The sequence below is a fragment of the Lynx canadensis genome, chromosome B1, assembly GCF_007474595.2.
Source record: "Lynx canadensis isolate LIC74 chromosome B1, mLynCan4.pri.v2, whole genome shotgun sequence".
NCBI lineage: Eukaryota > Metazoa > Chordata > Mammalia > Carnivora > Felidae > Lynx > Lynx canadensis.
The window spans coordinates 85,183,941-85,201,449 of NC_044306.2; the positions used below are offsets into that span (position 1 = coordinate 85,183,941).

General features: G+C 38.6%; 1 long non-coding RNA gene across 1 annotated transcript in view; it reads right to left on the minus strand.

The window, feature by feature from the left end:
• LOC115512212 overlaps positions 1-16,985 on the minus strand; it is a 29,642-nt gene extending 12,657 nt beyond the window's left edge. Inside the window, exon 1 of the long non-coding RNA XR_003968315.1 lies at positions 16,810-16,985. This is a non-coding gene — a long non-coding RNA (uncharacterized LOC115512212). The remainder of the gene's footprint in view (positions 1-16,809) is intronic.
• Positions 16,986-17,509: the final 524 nt, after the last annotated feature.

Sequence of the window (17,509 nt, forward strand, 5' to 3'; positions counted from 1 at the left end):
TCCTGGACTGCCTTCGCCAGAGAGCTCATGGAGGTCTGGGACAAGGCCTAGAAATCTTCATTTCAATGAAAGCCACAGGGGGTTCTGCTGCCCTTGACCAACCCCGCCCTTGGACAAGCACTAGTGCAGGAGGCATGAGGGCTCTAACTTCCTTGAAAAGTTTTAAGTCTCCTTTGAGCTGGGATTCCAGACGCTATGTTAGACAACACAGAAGCCGACTGATTTTTAACATCCCCCATTACCAAAACCCTACTCGAAGCTTCTACTATCTCTTACCTGGACTCTCTTGACCTGGATTCCTCAGCGGTTTCTCTGCTCTTACACAGCTGTCACAGTGGCCCTCTTGAATCCCAAGTCAGAAGAACACTGTTATTCCTCTGCTCAGTCCCCTCCCAGTTCCTGACTATAATCCATGAAGCCCTGCATAAACTTGTTCCTAGCTACCTCCCTAACCTCATCACCTCTTTCCTTCTCCCTCTCCATACCAGACATGGTGGGGTCCTTGCTGTACTTCTAAGATACTAAGCGTGGCCCACCTCAGGGCCTTTGCACTTTCTGATCCCTTTGACTAGAATTCTCTTGCAGCAAATACCCTCCTGCTGATGCTGGATACCATTATCACCTTAAAGAGAAGCTCTCATTGAGTACCCTAGACCCTGTCATCCTCTGTCCTCTATTTTTCCTTTGGCACTCATTGCATGACACCTGGTGTATTTGTGTCTTTGTGGGAGCAGTGACTTCCTCTGTAGTCTGCATAACTCAGTTCCAGCAGCTAGAGCAGTATGTGCCATATGATACTGAAGGAACGAATACATGCAGGGATTTCACAGGTGGGAAATACAATATAGGTAGAATCCATCAGAGTCTACTTGGAGAGTCCAACTTTATGTATAAAGGGGAAATGTCTACTCTGCCTGGTCTGCTACATTACTGGATGCTTTACGAGATCATCATTTAAATAAACAGACGAGGGGCACCTGGGTGGCTCAGTTGGTTAAGCATCCAACTTCAGCTGAGGTCATGATCTCACCACTTGTGGGTTCGAGCTCTGCATTCGGGCTCTGTGCTGTTAGCAAAGAGCCCACTTCAGATCTTCTGTCTCACTTTCTCTCTGCCCCTCCCCAGTTTGCTCTCTCTCTCTCTCTCTCAAAAATAAAATAAACATTTAAAACATACAGATGAATGCAGAAAGAATTCCAAATATGATAATTTTTTAAATATTTAACATTCCTTGCTGCTACTAGTGCCTTTTATAGTTTTTTTAATGGGTCTTTAAACAAGGTGTCTGCAAAGGCTGATGTAGTGGCAAGAGAGCGAAACTAAAACCCCAGAGCTCTTCATCTGTACAGGCCTTTGTAAGAGCTGGGAAACCCTGAAGCTGTGGAATGTTCCAGATCATGGAGGGAAAGGCCGGCTGCATTCAGGAAGCATTCTATGCAAGCAATTCTGGTAAGTTGCCTAGAAATTTCTCAGAAAAACAGATACCCAAGTCTCCAAATTTCCAATACTTTGTCAGAATTTTCTTTTCTGGTTGTAAGTATTCATTTTTGTTCCCAACTTTGTATTTGTGGTTTTTTATTATTTTTCCTAAAGGGGGACTGGGTTGCATGCAGTCTTTGTGTGTATGTTGATCTTGACTTCTCACTGAAGTTGGAAACTCCTCTGGAACTGGGATTGGGTTTTATCCCTTCTCTCCCAGGCACCTGGGGTAGAACTGAGTTCACAGGAAAAACTGAGCCAGCGCCCTAACCCTCAGCCCCCTGCATGGATCAAAACTGGCTTGAGGGGTTGTAAAGACTTTAGGAAAATTACTTTGCCATCATGGCACTTTGCTAGAGAAGCTAGGGTTCCATTCCCAACTTACTGCTTTAAAACCCAAAGAAGTTTCTTTAGCAGTCTACACTGACATCATTATATGTATTTTAAAAGATTATACATTTTTGTTTCAATTAAAGATTTAAAAGGCATGGCTCTCTGATTCCCTATGTCTTTATTTTGAGTAAATACATATCTACAAAGTAATTATAGAAAACCATAGGGATATAGTTTTTTTGTAAGAAGTGAGAAAAAGTCAGAAGTGTTTTATGAAGACCCAGTTCAGACTTGGCTATTTATAATGGAGACTCACTGGCTTGTATCTCTTATTTCATATAAGTCTACTTATCAGTAATGAAACTCAACAAAAGAAAGGTTATCCTTGTACATTTGGAATTTTTGTTTGTTTATTTGAGAATCAAATTACCTTTAGTTAATCAAAAAAAAAAAAAAGGAAAGCTCTCCAATTTTCATAATGGAGCAGAAAGAAAAAATTAATCACTACTTAAATGGAAAACTTCAGTCAGGCCCAATATTAGTACAGAAATATAAAATCCTATATTTCTTTTCACAAATGTATTTTCTAGAAAAATGAGGAAAAGAGGGGTGTGTGGGTGGCTCAGTTGGTTAAGCATTGACTCTTGGTTTTGGCTCAGGTCATGATCTCTCAGTTTTGTGAGCTCGAGCCTAACATCAGGCTCTGTGTGGCAGCACAGAGCTTGCTTGGGATTCTCTTTCTCCTTCTCTCTGTCCCTCTCCCAAATCACTGCCTCTGTCTCCCTCGAATAAATAAAATTACAAATTTAAAAAAAAAAAGAAAAATGGGGAAAATATAATATAGAACATACCAAACTAAAATTTTCAATTAGAGAATTTTAAATAAAATTGTTTAAAGCTATTAAGATATAAAGCTATGAATAAAATCAATAGCAACACCAACCAATCAATAATCTAGACTAGTATCTAATAGTAATATGTTAATTTCACCCTAGTTTTTATGTGTGTTTAATTGACTATTACTAAACCAGAATTGATTATCTTTTATCACTTAAGAATAGGATTAGAGACTTAATAACCATAATAGTTTAAAATTATGATAATTCAATCCATTAGGACAAAATTTTAAATTTCAACCAAGTAATAAACCTGGTCTGTAAATTTTCTCCCAACAGAGAAAGAACGTGATGGATGGACTTCATAAGTTGACTAGCAATACAAACAGTACAGAGCCAATAAATAAAAACAAAGTATATTCTGGAGCACATATTCTAAAAATCATAATTCAAACTCTAAAATACTTTACCTCAAATGCATTTTTTCCAGACTCTATAGTGCAACAGAAAGACTGGTTTAATCTAAAATCTTTTATGGCTTCGGATAACTCAAACCATGTCATCTATAATAGAAGACAATAAAGTACTTGTATTTATTCTGTACAGCGGGGGACGTGTATCCAACCAATCCCAAAGCAAATCATCTATAATCAAATTTGGAAGAAAAGGGTACTAAATCCATCTCTGATCCTTGTAAGAGGTCAGACCTGATTCTAACTAGCTAATGCTATTAAGATGCAACTTCTGGAGAAGCATTAGTAATTAGTAATTAGTACTAATTAATTAGTAATTAATTAAAAGTTTGTGAAGCCCAGACCATAATATCTACTCTCCACAAAGTCAAAGGCTCTGTAAACATCAATAAATGGCTGCAAACAATCTTACGTCACTCCTGCCAATTTTCTCCACAAACTGATAAGGTGCAGAACAATGATCAATAGTGAAATAAGTTCACATGTGGAATATAGGAAACAAAACAAATGAGCAAAGTGGGGGGAGGAGACTGAGACAAACCAAGGAACAATCTTAACCATACAGAGCAAACTAATGGTTGCTAGAGGGGAGGTGGCAGAGGGAATGGGTGAAATAGGTGACGGGGATTCAGGAGTGCACTTGCTGTGACGAGCACCGGGTGATGCATGGAAGTGTTGAATCATCATATAGTACATCTGAAACTAATATTACACTGTTTGTTAACTGGAACTTAAATAAAACCTTTTAAAAAGTAGTGAATAAGTGTGACTCTGATTCTAGATACTTCTCACATAAACTACCAGACTAAAAAAACACATGCTTGCAATTTCTGAAGGATAAAACTGGCAGGGATTGCAGGTTGAAGATATAGAAATTAACGAATCAGTAATCTATGAAATCTCTCTGAAATTTTGAGATCGATTACACAGGTTCCATCCAGATGGAACCATACATACCAAGCACCGATGAGAATAAACACATTTGTACGGATTGGAAAACTCCCACCAGAGATATAGTGGCATAAATCTTTACCAGTTGCTTTAGGGAGCTTCAGTGTTTTAATAAGATGTTCCATATGTGAGTGCATTAACAGGAGATTATTTGAGAAGGCCTCTATCAAGAAAGTTTGGGGCACCTACTGTTGCCTTAACACATTTTGAAACGAGAACCTTGCTGGTGACCCGCAAAATCTGGGTTCATGTCTTCACCATTATTTGTAAGCAGTAATGCCTCTGACCCAATGTTTTCCCTTGTTACTATCTACATTACCAGAACCTCCTTCGAGGTTTTATTGTACTTGAGGTTTTGGAGAAGCAATAACAAACGTGTAATCATATATTGCATAAGCTACCTGGTGCCCTCTATGATGTTTCCTTCTGGCATCTACTTCTATAACTTGGCCAGGGTATAGTCAACTGACTTTTCAAAGAGTTATAAATACAATGCCTGTGTTTGTTTAATACACAACCAAAAAAATGTAGCTTCCATTTTTCAGCAGTCTGCTGATGAGATGAGAGGTGGTGTATGTAGGCATAGGTGTGTGTGTCTGTCTGCAAGGGCACACATGTACACACACACTTCTCAAGAACAAAGTAACTAATGGAATTTGACTACTTCCATTTCATCTCACTCTTTCCAATTACGCACATGTATTAGCCAACTTATAAAGACAATATAATTCTAGACTAGTTGTTTCTAAGCTTAAAGTGAAGGTCAAAGATTATTTTTTATCCAACTCAGAATATTCGCCTTGAAATTGCCAATGGATAATGGAGTATACCATTGCCAATGGAGTATACTGACAGTATACTCTCTTAGAAGAGGACATGAATCGAAACTATAATCAGAGGTCCCAGAACAAAATGAGGAAAATGGTACTTTTGAGATGAGAAGCTTCCTCAAATTATGCTCTGCCATAATGTGAGACTGGCTCCTTCTGGCAATCTTTGGTGCCATCCCATTGCTCATTGCCATATGCAATCAGTTATTTCCCTCCACTTTTCACTCATCTCTCTCCTCTCACCTCTCTTCTTTACCTAACTCAGCATGCTTTGTGTTTTCTTTCCCCTCTGCCTTAGCATTAACAGTGTTACCTAGGCCTCCAACTGGTTTTTAATACTCTAGCTTCTGAACTGGCTGGCTCAATAATTTTCCATCCTTTTCTATACCAAAATATGTGAGGAATGTAGCAGGCACTCCCCAGGATTCATGGCTCTCTCTCCTCAGCACTGATTTCAGGAGATGGAGAACAGCATGTGACATTCTTCCAGGAAAAGGAAAACTATAGGCTGAAAACTTAGAAATGCTTTCAATGAACAGCTGAAGGGCATGTGTCCTAACATTTCTTCCCCACCATGTTCGGTATCTCTGCTCTAGAGCTTGCTCCCGAAGTGGTGGTTCATATGCCAACAACACTGGCATCACCTGGGAGCTTGCTGGGAATGTAGGATCTAGGCCCCCACCCTAGACCCACTGAATCAGAATCTACATTTTAACTAGTTGCTCACATTCAAGTCTAAGAAGCATTTCTCTATCATGATAGGAATTGGGTAAACACATCTAATGGTATAGATGTCTGTCATTCAGTGTATCAGTAACAACATGTTATAGAATATTATGATCCCTGGTATAAAGCAGGTTGCTTTTTACTTCTAACATTTAATAGCTCTGAATCTTCAGCAAATTATTTAACCTTCTGGAACCTCAAATAACTCATGCATAAAATAGAGATAATAATCTTACAGAGATAATGCATATGTAATTTCTAGCACAGTGCCAGGCATAAAGTAGGCATGAAATAAATGGGTATTTTTTAATTGTTAAAATTATTATTAATATCATTATTGTTGTCATTATTTAATCTAACCTGGCTTCATATGTTATTAATAACTATTCAGATCAAGTTACATAGACATATTTCTTGTCTTCCCAAAGCTTACAACATAAAATGGGCAATAAGTATATGGGCGACTACACAAAAAAAGCGATGTGCTAACCATTGATGTGATAACACATTCATTCAAATCTGTTTATGCTGAGATTTTAGTTAGCATGATCTTGGGTTTATAATTCAGACCCACTGATTAAATAGCATTATCTGAGTCATAAAGTACAAAATCAGGAAACCACTAAGAGATGATGAGATTAAAACATTCAGCAAATAGAAAAAAATATATGAAAGACAACTCAAAAATGTGGTACCAGAGAGGCTTTATCCTGTTAGATAAGCTTTTTAAAATCATAATGTCAACAATAATCTCTAATGGAATTCTTAATGACCTATTGCAATCTGAACTGAATAAAGTAAATAGAAGTTCTTTATAAGCTCAAGTCAAACATTTAATTAAATGTACTGAACGTAAATGGCATACTTTTTAATCCAGTCACCCAAGCAAAAATGTCAGAAAAGGACTTTTTGTTAATTGAAAAATAAACAGATCTCCAGGAGAACAGAACCACCTCTTTCTAACTTTCCACCCACCATGTAATTGTGCTATTTATACCTATTCTAGGTATGTCTTTGCCATGGCTGAGCCTGAAAGTTACAAGTAGGAAGAAATTGAAAACATTATCTCTGAGTTATTTCAAGCTCTTAAGTATTTCACATCCAACTCCTAATCCCCAACAAACTTTCATTGTGTTTAAAAATATAGTAGAAGATTGTTTATATTGCTTTCACACAACCAAATGCCCTTTGGTAGTTGCTTTACCAATAATTAAAAGATAACTATGAGTCTTCTAACTTGTCCCCTTCCGACTGTGTTTGCATTAGTTGAACTTAGATATCTAAATAATCAAAACTCATTTCCTACTGGCTTTTACCAAGACCACTTCTTTGCTTTCCCAATTAGTTATACTAAAATTACTAATGTCATTTACCTCTTAATTAATGTTTGAATATTAATAAATTTTATTAATTTACCTAAGCCAAATAGCATTCTTGGTTTATAAAAATTAATTTAAAGTATACATTACTAAAATAATCAATCATTTGAGGCTTAGAATAGATTTTGCAGAAATTCATTTGGAAATTTCTCACATATATAATAGAAAAAGGTTGAGATCTGGAGTTTTTTGTTTTTTGTTTTTTTTTCAACGTTTATTTATTTTTGGGACAGAGAGAGACAGAGCATGAACGGGGGAGGGGCAGAGAGAGAGAGAGAGAGACACAGAATCGGAAACAGGCTCCAGGCTCCGAGCCATCAGCCCAGAGCCTGACGCGGGGCTCGAACTCACGGACCGCGAGATCGTGACCTGGCTGAAGTCGGACGCTTAACCGACTGCGCCACCCAGGCGCCCCCGAGATCTGGAGTTTTTAATACAGACATACCTTTATTCATTATTCATTTAGGACAGGACTTCCAGACCATAAGTAGTATCTAAATAACTTGAAAAAATAAGGATTTGGTGAAAACCCAAACTCCCAAGTTTGAATTAATTTATAAAGTAGAGGACAATCCATTTTGAGGTATCAAACACCTTTTATTTAGTTTCCTCTTTACCTGTGTTTTTGCTTTGTTTTGGTGTTTTTAAGTCAACTTTCAATCTAAAGGTTAGGAGTATATTCTCAGCCAGCCAAGTAGATTTCAAGTGACTAGAAACAGAGCAGACAATACAGCAAAGAGCTTCCTTTTACCCATCCATCCATCCATTCATCCATTCATATTCCAGAATAAATATATACATGTTTGTTTCTATTCTCTGGGAACTAGGGGAGAAAAAGAAGGTCATGGTTTGTTTGCTTTTAAAATAGTTAAGTAAAACACGGGGAGTCCAGGTGACTCAGTCTGTTGAGCATCCAACTCTTGATTTTGACTCAGCTCATGATCCCAGAGTCACGGGTTTGAGCTCTGAGTTGGGTTCCGTGCTGATAATATATATAGATAATATATAGATATATATATATATATAATATATATAGATATATATATATATAATATATAGATAATATATAATATGTACATATATATGTATATATATATATATAATATGTAGCCTATTTTTTTTTAATTTTTTTTTTCCAACGTTTATTTATTTTTAAGACAGAGAGAGACAGAGCATGAACGGGGGAGGGGCAGAGAGAGAGGGAGACACAGAATCGGAAACAGGCTCCAGGCTCTGAGCCATCAGCCCAGAGCCTGACGCGGGGCTCGAACTCATGGACCGCGAGATCGTGACCTGGCTGAAGTCGGACGCTTAACCGACTGCGCCACCCAGGTGCCCCTGTAGCCTATTTTTAAAAAATAAACAAACCATGACTTCATGATTTGTGGATTTTACCAACAATGACTTCTTTAGATGCTATGATGTGCCTGTCACTGGCATGTGATAAGCAAGACAGCAGGATCGCTGCAGTAATGGATCTTAAAGTCTAGTGAAGCAGAAAGAGGAATAAATCAGAGATTAGAATATGGCACTCAAAGCACTGAGTTCTACGGGAAGATATGGGAAGGAGCCAACCCGGACTAGAGGAGCCAGAAACTCTTTCCAGGAGAAAAAATGATGTCCAAGTTGAAACCTGCAGGGTGTTGACACATATTTATTGCTATTAATGAATGATAAAAACAATAAAAAAGTAAAACAACAATAATATACAGATTATTTGTTATTATTTGTAATGATTTTTTCAAAAAATAATATCCAGTCCTGGTGAGTATTTGGCAGTAGAGGAAGAGGCCTGATTGAGTACTGGTGAGAATGGAAGAATTGTATTATCACTCTCAGTGCAATGTGGCAACACACACACAAACATATAAAAACATTCATATCTTTCAACCTAAAATACAAACTCGAGACATTCACCCTAAGGAAAAATTAAAGATATGGGAAACATTACCATCTAAATCTTTATGTATCGGTTCAACATTCACAAATCAATCAACGTGATACATCACATTAATAGAAGAAAAGATAAGAACCATATGATCCTGTCAATCGATGCAGAAAAGGCATTTGACAAAATTCAGCACACTTTCTTAATAAAAACCCTCGAGAAAGTCGGGATAGAAGGAACATACTTAAACATCATAAAAGCCATTTATGAAAAGCCCACAGCTAACATCATCCTCAATGGGGAAAAACTGAGAGCTTTTTCCCTGAGATCAGGAACACGACAGGGATGCCCACTCTCACCGCTGTTGTTTCACATAGTGTTGGAAGTTCTAGCATCAGCAATCAGACAACAAAAGGAAATCAAAGGCATCAAAATTGGCAAAGATGAAGTTAAGCTTTCACTTTTTGCAGATGGCATGATAGTATACGTGGAAAATCCGATAGACTCCACCAGAAGTCTGCTAGAACTGATACATGAATTTAACAAAGTTGCAGGATACAAAATCAATGTACAGAAATCAGTTGCATTCTTATACACTAATAATGAAGCAACAGAAATACAAATCAAGAAACTGATCCCATTCACAATTGCACCAAGAAGCATAAAATACCTAGGAATAAATCTAACCAAAGATATAAAAGATCTGTATGCTGAAAACTATAGAAAGCTTATGAAGGAAATTGAAGAAGATATAAAGAAATGGAAAAACATTCCGTGCTCATGGATTGGAAGAATAAATATTGTCAAAATGTCAATACTACCCAAAGCTATCTACACATTCAATGCAATCCCAATCAAAATTGCACCAGCATTCTTCTCGAAACTAGAACAAGCAATCCTAAAATTCATATGGAACCACAAAAGGCCCCGAATAGCCAAAGGAATTTTGAAGAAGAAGACCAAAGCAGGAGGCATCACAATCCCAGACTTTAGCCTCTACTACAAAGCTGTAATCATCAAGACAGCATGGTATTGGCACAAAACCAGACACATAGACCAATGGAATAGAATAGAAACCCCAGAACTAGACCCACAAACGTATGGCCAACTCATCTTTGACAAAGCAGGAAAGAACATCCAATGGAAAAAAGACAGCCTCTTTAACAAATGGTGCTGGGAGAACTGGACAGCAACATGCAGAAGATTGAAACTAGACCACTTTCTCACACCATTCACAAAAATAAACTCAAAATGGATAAAGGACCTAAATGTGAGACAGGAAATCATCAAAACCCTAGAGAAGAAAGCAGGAAAAGACCTCTCTGACCTCAGCCGTAGCAATTTCTTACTTGACACATGCCCAAAGGCAAGGGAATTAAAAGCAAAAATGTACTGGGACCTTAAGAAGATAAAAAGCTTCTGCACAGCAAAGGAAACAACCAACAAAACTAAAAGGCAACCAATGGAATGGGAAAAGATATTTGCAAATGACATATCGGACAAAGGGCTAGTATCCAAAATCTATAAAGAGCTCACCAAACTCCACACCCGAAAAACAACCCAGTGAAGCAATGGGCAGAAAACATGAATAGACACTTCTCTAAAGAAGACATCCGGATGGCCAACAGGCACATGAAAAGATGCTCAACGTCGCTCCTTATCAGGGAAATACAAATCAAAACCACACTCAGATATCACCTCATGCCAGTCAGAGTGGCAAAAATGAACAAATCAGGAGACTATAGATGCTGGAGAGGATGTGGAGAAACGGGAACCCTCTTGCACTGTTGGTGGGAATGCAAACTGGTGCAGCCACTCTGGAAAACAGTGTGGAGGTTCCTCAAAAAATTAAAAATAGACCTACCCTATGACCCAGCAATAGCACTGCTAGGAATTTATCCAAGGGATACAGGAGTACTGATGCATAGGGGCAATTGTACCCCAATGTTCATAGCAGCACTCTCAACAATAGCCAAATTATGGAAAGAGCCTAAATGTCCATCAACTGATGAATGAATAAAGAAATTGTGGTTTATATGCACAATGGAGTACTACGTGGCAATGAGAAAGAATGAAATATGGCCCTTTGTAGAAACATGGATGGAACTGGAGAGTGTGATGCTAAGTGAAATAAGCCATACAGAGAAACACAGATAGCATATGGTTTCACTCTTATGTGGATCCTGAGAAACTTAACAGAAACCCATGGGCGAGGGGAAGGAAAAAAAAAAAAAAAGAGGTTAGAGTGGGAGAGAGCCAAAGCATAAGAGACTCTTAAAAACTGAGAACAAACTGAGGGTTGATTGGGGGTGGGAGGGAGGGGAGGGTGGGTGATGGGCATTGAGGAGGGCACCTTTTGGGATGAGCACTGGGTGTTGTATGGAAACCAATTTGACAGTAAACTTCATATATTGAAAAAATAAATAAATAAATAAATAAATAAATAAATAAATAAATAAATAAATAAATATCTATGTATTTGGTAATGACCAAAAAACAAAAGCACATTCACATAATGAAATACTATTGAATCATTAAATCATTGTTAATAAAGAAATGTTTGTTAACTGACAGGGATTCAGTCATGATATATCACATTAAATAACATTACAAATTCAGGCATAGAAAGAATCCGTTTCTGTTAAAAAAATACACACACAAAAATAAATTCTGGAAAGATACAAAAAATGTTTTGAAGCTCTCTGTGGGTGACAGGATTATGAATACTTTTTTTTTTTTTTTTTTTTTTGCCAGGGGCTGTTTGTGTGTATCTATTTTCTAATGTTCTACATTGAAAATATGCTGCTTTTATAATTAGAAAAATAAAAATCATGGAACCAGGACAAAACATATTATAAATATTTATACTCCCATCCTCCTCCCACATCCTAAGGAGAATAGATACCGAGAAAGATGCTTCATTTTGCTGCACAGGGGTAGGGGTGAGTACAAATTGGAAAATGAAAGAGGACTAGGTTTCTCTGCATAGACCCTACATAGCGCTACCCAGAGGAGAAAAAACTATGATCCTGGAAAGAGACACAGGGAATGAGAGTACAAGACAGAGACAAAGAAAAAGAGGGATAAGAGGAAATACAGAGATGAATACTCAGCAACTGTATAATCAGTAACAGTTTGGAAAAGGGGAACTTTCAAGAAGTTTTGCTTTGTTATACATGAGATATCTCTCATGGGTTCACAAAAAAAAAATCTTTAGAAAAGACCCACCTACTGGAATAGAACTTGCTTGTGTTGTCAGAGGAGACTCCAGTGGAAATAACCATTTTCCTATTAAAATCAACACAGGCTTGGGGCGCCTGGGTGGCGCAGTCGGTTAAGCGTCCGACTTCAGCCAGGTCACGATCTCGCGGTCCGGGAGTTCGAGCCCCGCGTCAGGCTCTGGGCTGATGGCTCAGAGCCTGGAGCCTGTTTCCGATTCTCTGTCTCCCTCTCTCTGCCCCTCCCCCGTTCATGCTCTGTCTCTCTCTGTCCCAAAAATAAATAAACGTTGAAAAAAAAAAATTTAAAATCAACACAGGCTTCCAGAAGTGAAAAAAAAAAAAAAAAATGAGCTTTTATAATGATGTAAATGAGAACAAAAACAACAAAAAGTCTGCAAAGTAGAACATGGTGGATTTTGTTTTTAATTTTCTCAAAGCCATAGGTACGTGTATGGGCATTTCAGAGAGATAGTAGCTATTCTTACAGCCCTCAGATGGTCGAAAACAATGTACCATGTGGGAAAAGAAACTAGAGAGGCCCAGCCATAATGAGCAAAGCTGGAAGTCAGATAGGTGTGGAGTCCACCTCAGAGCAGATCAGAAAAGGTTTTGCTGGTCTGGGACTAGAAGGAGCCTTGAATTGAGAAGAGTCATGAAGGACTCCGAGTCTTTGTCATCAAGAGAAAGCATTGGTGACAGAGGAACAAAATAAAAGAGCTCAAAGAAAATAGGTTTTGAGGAAGCCTATATGTGAAGATAAAGCTCCACAAGAAGAGGCTATTCTCAGGGTGCCTAGGTGGCCCAGTCAGTCAAGCATCCTACTCTTGATTTTGGCCCAGGTCATGATCTCACAGTTGTGACATCAAGCTCCCAGTTGGGCTCTGCACTGATAGCACAGAGCCTGCTTGGGATTCTCTCTCCCTCTCTGTCTGCCCTCCCCTACTGGTACTGTCTCCAAATAAATAAATAAAAAAAAGATGAGGTTCTCATCAACACAGTCAAAATGATCTTTTAAAAACATCATACCAGAGGTTCCTGGGTGACTCAGTCAGGTGAGCCTCTGACTTCAGCTCAGGTCATGATCTTGCGGTACATGAATTTGAGCCCTATGTCAGGCTCTGTGTTGCTCAGAGCCTGGAACCTCTTCAGATTCTGGGTCTCCCTCGCTCTTTGCCCCTCCCCCACTCACGCATGCTTGCTTTCTCTCTCTGTCTCTCTCTCACTCTAAAATAAATACACATTTAAAAAAAATCATACCATATCATGCCACCCTTCCAGGCAAACCTATTAATTCACAGTGAACCAAATTCTCTATATGGCCCCACATGGTCTGACCCTCTCCTCATCTGCTCCCCATTTTTTTTTACTCCACCCCACACTGATTTCTTTGCTATGTCTCTAATTAACTGAGTACAATCTCACCTTAGAAATTTGTGCTAGCTGTTCCCTCTGCCTGGAATGCTCTTCCACCAGATTTCCACGTGGCTAACTCCTTCCCTACCTTCAGACATTTGTTTATACGTCACCTTCCCTAAGTTCCACCTTGACCACCATATCTAAGGTTGCAACCTGCTTTCACACTAACTCCCACCCTGTGCTTCCAATCCCCTTCACTCTTCTCTATTATTTCCCATAGCACACTCACCTTCTATCTTCCAACTTATATATAATGTTTATTATTTATTGTCCGGCTTCCCCTACAAGGGCTGAACTTTTTGTTTACATAAGCACCACTATCTCTCCAGCATCTAGAACAGTACCTAGCCTTCTATTTGTTCTCAGAAGACAATTTTTAATAACTAAATGAGTGAATAAAGCTGCATGCTTGTTTCAATCTTTAACATTCACTCCGGACTCACTCCATACTCTAGTTTCTTTTAGGGTAAACATGTAAAGTAAGAATAAGAAAACCTAAAATAATTACAGGACCTTAAAATAGTTCCACCGGAGTATTTAGAGTTATACTGTCTATCAAATTTTCGAATTGTTAGGTTGTTCACTTTTCTTTCTGTGCAATCTTGACAGCAAAGATACTTTTTAATTTGATAACTAGGTTCCAGTTTCTTCACCTGTAAAATGAGGGGATTGTACTAGGTCATCATAATGACCTCTTCCAAAAGGTTGCAATTCCACAGGTGATTTTTAGATGTTTGTTCCAATATCACAGTCAGAAATATTGCCAGCCCTCGCTCCTCACATGATATGTTGCCTGGCCTGTGTTTGTATAAAACTGCCTTTGATTCATATTCTCACTTTCTCTGGATACTTGCACAAAATATAAAAATCTAAGATTATAAATACCAGCAAGAAGAAAGATTTGAGAGGCTTTCCTTAATCTGAGAAAACCTCTGAATTTTGGAATTATTAAAATTCTAAGATGAAATAGAATCTATCGATAATGACCATATTCTTATTCATAAAACAAGACGGTTTAGAAAAATTCCAGGGACACCTGGTTGGCTCAGTGGGTTAAGCTTCCAACTTTGGCTCAGGTCATGATCTCACAGTTCGTGAGTTCAAGCCCCACATCAGGCTCTGTGCTGACAGTGTGGAGCCTGGAGCCCACTTCAAGTTCTGCGTCTCCCTCTCTCTCTGCCTCTGCCCCTCTTCATCCCCTGCTCACCCCTCCCCTCTTTCTCTAAAAAAATAAACATTTTTAAAAAATTTTTTAAAAAAATAAAAATTCTACATGGCAACACTTGAATGTAGTAAGTTTGAGAGAGGAGGGATTTCTCCTCTTTTCCTGTCCTTCAGCCTCTTTTCTGAAAATAGTGCTTTTTCTATTCCACAACATCGTAAATTTCACAAAAGCCCAGTTCCCATCATTATTTCCTATGTGGGTTTTTTTTTTAGTTTATTTATTTATTTTGAGAGAGAGAGAGAGCACGAGCAGGGAAAGAGAGAGGAAGAGAGAGGATCCCAAGCAGGCTCTACACCATCAGCATGCAGCCCAATATAGGGCTTGAAGTCAAGAACCGTGAGACCATGATGACCTCAGCCAAAACCAAGAGTCGGGCACTTAACCGACTGAGCCACCCAGGTGCTTCTAATTTCCTATGTTTTACTATTCCTTTGAGGATGTCTATTCTCCAGTTTTGATGGCTTCCTACAGCTTGGCAAAGACGGGAACAGATATGAAATTCCCAAGTTCAACATCTTGCAGCACCTTTTAGAATCATTAAAAATTCATTAAAAGAAAGCAAAACACTAATCTGCAAATAAACCATTGCTTGACTTACTGTATAAGAAACTATGACTTTATTACCGAATGATACATATATAATATACCCTCTGTATTCCTAAAGCAAAGTAACCTCATGTCAAAAAAAAAAAAGGAGTTAATAAGTTTTCCATATATGTCAATATTCATCTTCCTCTGTTTTTGTCACTCCGTCTAACTAGGAAAATTGCATTTTTTTACACCTTCAAAATTTGAGGAAATATTACATCTTAAAGTCTGTGCATTTCAGTTACTGCTTGATCAATGAACAATTAAATCTGTTTAATATGTTACAATGATCTTCACATTAATTTGCCTGGAGTAAAAACAAGAGCTCCACACAAGACTGATCAAATGACTTTTAAGTCTCCAATACTAAATCGTTTCTGAATACAAATGGAAGCGCATTATAGCCACATGAGCACGCGATGAATTCCTAATGAGCAGGTGCCATCATGATGATTACAATGCATAATGACACCACCCGCAGATTCAAACACTGCCCAGCACTCTGCATTTGAGACCTGGTGCTGCGACTCCTGTGCATTCTTTGCTGGATCAATTCAAGCCTCATTTAGACCCTAAATGAATGTGTTTTGGATGAATGTGTTTTATAAATGGATTAAATGTATTTTATAAATGGACTTTTTTTTTTTTTTTTTCCCTGCAGAATGTTCAAATGGCCCTATTCTCCAACAGAAATTATCCCTTCCGTGCCTGGGGAATGCCAGACTAAGATTTCCAAATAGCTCATAAGAATTCAAGTTAAATGAACCACCATGTCCCCCTCCTCCTCCATAAAGTATCTTGAATTCTTAGTTCCAGAGGCCACTTTAGTACAAAGATTATAATGGAATAAAATAAGCGCCCAAGGAAAGAGAATTTTAAGGAAGTCTGCACATCAAAACTAGTACTTCTTCACTCATCTTATTTATTCAAGAACAATGATTTCTAGAAAAAGAGGGAATGTCAAATCCTCACTCATTCTTATCAAAGCTAGACAAGAATGCTGTTTCCTAATGGTTTGCAATTTTTCAGCAGTTCCAAAGTTCTTTTCTGCTATCTGGTTGGCATCCCACTCACTATTGCTATAGCGTATTGTGTTCCCCTGTAAAATCAAATAAATGAGAAAATGTCCTCCCTATTGCTTAAAAAAATTTTTCTTGTTAGAGCCAGCAAAAACAGATTAAGAAGCATTGTAGCTGGACACTATGTCTAGTGCATTTCACTGGAGAAGGTACAAGTGAAAAGCCAGATGGCTCACAAGCTTCACACTTCTTGGAAAAAGAGACAATTGATTATCAAAAACCAGTCAAACGTATGTATGGGAGAAATTCGAGTGACTGCCAGTTAAGGTACAAATTAAAAACAAAAATGGCATCCACGTATATCAGTCAGGATTGGCTAGCTTATGCTGTGGTGACATAAAATACTAAAATATCAAGGGTTTAACACAACAAAAGTGTTACTCACCCAAAGTCCTCCGCTGTCTGTCCTGAAGGCATGGTCTCAGCTTTGCTGATGGCTTTCATCTCATTGTTGAGGGAGGTCATCAAGAGGATGTGGCCACCGGTTAACCCACGAGCTGGGCAAGGCAGTCAGAACCACCTCTTTCCATCCCCTGTCCTTGGAGTGTGCGTTCTGCCCACCTTTCCCACAGAGGGAGCTGTTTCCAAAAACACAGCCTCCAGAGCGTAATGGGTTATTGAGAGCACGTGGGCAGTAAACCCAACTGAATCCAGTTAAGGCTCTGACTAAACTTCCAAGATTCTGGCCAGCAGGTGCAGAGATCTGCTCGTCTTGCAGCAGTGGCAGAAGACAAGGCTCCTAAGCAAGTTCCCTTGCTTATTAAAACTGCCACCAGGGCACCTGGGTGGCTTAGTCAGTTAAGCGTCCCACTACAGCTCAGGTCATGATCTCATGGTTCCTGGATTCGAGCCCCCGCATGTGGCCCTACACTGACAATGAGGAGCTTGCCCAGGATTCTTTCCCTCTCTCTGCCCCTCCACAACTTGCCTTCGCAGGCACAGTCTCTTTCTCTCCTTCTCAAAAGAAAGTTAAAAAAAAAAAACAAAAAACAAGCTTCCACCTACCAATCTGGAGTGGTCTTCCTCATCATCTCTCCTTGCTCTCGATGTATGGGGGACCAGTTTGCAGACTCATAGCACCCAGT